Source organism: Falco peregrinus, chromosome 1, assembly GCF_023634155.1.
Source record: "Falco peregrinus isolate bFalPer1 chromosome 1, bFalPer1.pri, whole genome shotgun sequence".
NCBI lineage: Eukaryota > Metazoa > Chordata > Aves > Falconiformes > Falconidae > Falco > Falco peregrinus.
Genome location: NC_073721.1, coordinates 118,748,304 through 118,751,196, shown reverse-complemented (window position 1 = coordinate 118,751,196; position 2,893 = coordinate 118,748,304). Strand labels below are relative to the sequence as shown.

The following is a 2,893-nucleotide window of genomic DNA, read 5'->3' as shown; positions in this document are numbered from 1 at the left end:
GCGGTCATGGTACGGTCCACCGGCGGTTGGCTCAGTAGGCCGCGCGGGAAACCAGCAGCAGCGGCGGCCGCGTGGCCTAATGGATAAGGCGTCTGACTTCGGATCAGAAGATTGCAGGTTCGAGTCCTGCCGCGGTCGGCGTGGGGCACCGCGCCCGGCACTGCCAGTTTTGCTCCCTCCGCCCGCCCCGTGGCCTGTGGGCGGAAACCGGCGCTGCTGCCGGCCCGGTACCGGGTCACCGCGCGCACCCTTCGCGTTTTGCTCGTGCCTTTCGCGGGAGGCGGGGAAACAGGCGGCGGGCGGCTGCGTGCGCGGAGCCTAGGATCGACCGCGCCTGTGACACGCGTGGGGCCGGGCGGCCCCTGGGGCACGGCGGCGGTGACCCGCCCCGCACCGGGGGGGTGCCAAGCCCGGTGCGGGGTGCAGTCGCTCCGCCCGGCTTCGGGGCCCCGGGACCCCCAGCGCGAAGCCCCGGGGCGGCGGGGGCGGCTCACCGCGGCCGGGGCAGCTGGGTACGGCGGGGGCGTGGGATAAAAGGAGCCGGGTAACGGTGTGGGCAAGGGGATTTAGGGTGCCATAGGGCGCAGGGAAGGGGCTGTAGGGGGCGGGGGAGGAGATGTGGGCTGCCGTGGGGTGCAGGACAGGGGGTGTGAGGTGCCACAGGGTGCAGGGAAGGGGCTGTAGAGTGCGGGGGAAAGGGATCAGGAGGTGCCGCGGTCCGGGCGGGTGGGTGTAGGGCCCCTGGCCGCCGCAGAGGCTCTTCTGGCCGGGAAGGTGGCTCCTGACAGAAGCCAACCTGGCCTTGGCCTTGTAGGGTGCCGTGCCGCGCCGAGCCATGCCAGACCGCACCATGCCGTGCCGCGCCGAGCCGCCAGGTGGCGCTGCGGCCCCGCCGCTGCCGGCCGGGTCGGGCCGGTTCCCACGGGTCCGGGGCCGTCGGGGCGCGGGTACTGCCGCGGCCCCGTCCCGCCCTGCGCTCCCGCGGGGGCACCGCGCACTGTGACTCGCCCCTTCGCCCCTCCTGGTCCCCGCGCAGCTCCAAACCCGATGTGTGCCCCCCCCTCCCAATCCTCCGGCCGCACAGCTCCCTCCCCTCGAGTGTGCAGGACTAGAGCGGGGGAGGTCACCTATGCCCCCTCCTCTCCGAAAAGGTAGCACCAGCATGCGGGGGGGGGGGCGGGGGGAAAGGCACACACACACGCCGAGACGCTGTTTTCTGCCGCTCTGAATGCATTTCACAGCCCTCCGATGTTCCCCAAAATACCCACCGCCCCCCAGCCTGGGGTTCCATGCAGGGGCAGGGCTTCAGCGTTTCACCCAGCAGCGGAGGGCCCCGCTGCCTGAGCCGGGCAGCATCCAGCCCCACGGCCCGTGCTCAGCCCCCGCAGCCATACCGGGGGTTTGAGGTTTCCCGATCCTTTCACAGGCACGGCGGGGAGCTGGGGGGGGCGCGGGGTGCCGAGCCGCCGCGGAGGGATGCTGCGGGGCTCGGGGTGCTCTGGGCGGGAGAGTTTGGGCACCCCCCCTGCTACGGAGCGGCTCTGGGGGAGGACCTGGGTGTGGGTGACTTGCTCTCCCCTCCGATGCATTGTGTTAACGCCGATGTCCTCTTATTTGGTGTCTTTGATCTACCTACTTTTATCGTGGTCACAAAATAAATAAAAATAAAATAAAAATCTAAACCCGCCTGGCCAAAAAAATCTTCCCCCCCTAAACAACAGAAAAAATTAATTCTCTCCGAAATTATTCTGGCGGCAGCTCTCTGCAGGGCTGACAACGAGCCCCGCAGCCGTGCCCGCAGGCAGGACTGGGCCGGGGCTGCCTGTACCTCACCCGGCTGCGGGCAGGGAGGTTCGGCAGTGCGCGGCACCACTATAAAAAAAAAAAATCACCACCGTAAAAAAAAAAAACCAAAAAACAAAACCACGAAATAAACCCCAAAACCCACTGTTTCAGCAGGGCTGATGGCAACGCAGAAGTCGGGATGGGTTGTGTAGGGTCCCTCTTTTTTTTTAACCCCCTAGGCTTTTTGTCTCTCTGTCGGGAAAGCATCCCCATCCCGGTGTGCCCCGTCGGGGTCAGGTACAGGCGGTGAGAGATGCGAATCTCCCCCGGCCCCTCCCCCACCTTGGAGACCCTGCTCCCCGCCGGGGGCTCGATGCTGTCGGTCGGATAATGGGGCGGTGGGACTTTGTTTAACCCCGTTGCCCCCGGGGCCAGGGGTCAAGGGCTTCCTCTTCCCCCGGGGCACGGCGGAGAGGCCGCCGGTCGCGGCGGGGAGCGGAGGAGAGACGGCCGCCGTCCCCCCCTCCCCGCCGCGGTCCTGCCGGTGCGAACGGCGTGGGACCCCGTAAACCTGCATCGCTCCTTGGCATCGAGGGGCTGAGGTGGGCTGCGAGTGGGTGTTTTGGGGGAGCAGGGCGCAGCCAAACATCACCCCGGGGCAGGGGGGAAACGGAGAAGCGGCCCCTGCCCTCCAGCATCCCCCGGCTTTGCCTTCCCCTCCCAGCTGGAGCAAGACGTTTTTAACGGGGTTTTACACCCCCTCCCTCCGCAGGCAGAAGTATCTCAGCCGCCCCCCCGGGAGCCAAGAAACGGGAGAAACGGGCAAATTTTATAGGTGACGTACGGGCTTACGTGGGAATCCGTGCCCAGCACCGCTCTTTCTGTTTTTTTCTCCTGAAATAACCCTTCCCTGCGGCGCGTACCCCCCTTTTCCAGCTCGCACCCCCTTTTACATCTTGGGGTGGGCGGGGGGAAAGGAAGGAAAAGGGAAAAGAAAAGCAGTCCCCCACATCCCGCTGTTTTCCTGCTCGGGAGACGAGTCCCAGAGCTCCCAAAGTGAGCGATGGAGAGGGCGAGGGGAGGCAGGCGGGAGCCGGCTCCAAGGTGG

The 2,893-nt window shown here is 66.7% G+C and overlaps 1 non-coding gene across 1 annotated transcript; it reads left to right on the top strand.

The window, feature by feature from the left end:
* Window positions 1-65: 65 nt before the first annotated feature.
* Window positions 66-138, top strand: TRNAR-UCG (transfer RNA arginine (anticodon UCG)). The gene has a single exon. It is a non-coding gene; the product is annotated as a tRNA-Arg (tRNA).
* The last annotated feature ends 2,755 nt before the right edge of the window (window positions 139-2,893 follow it).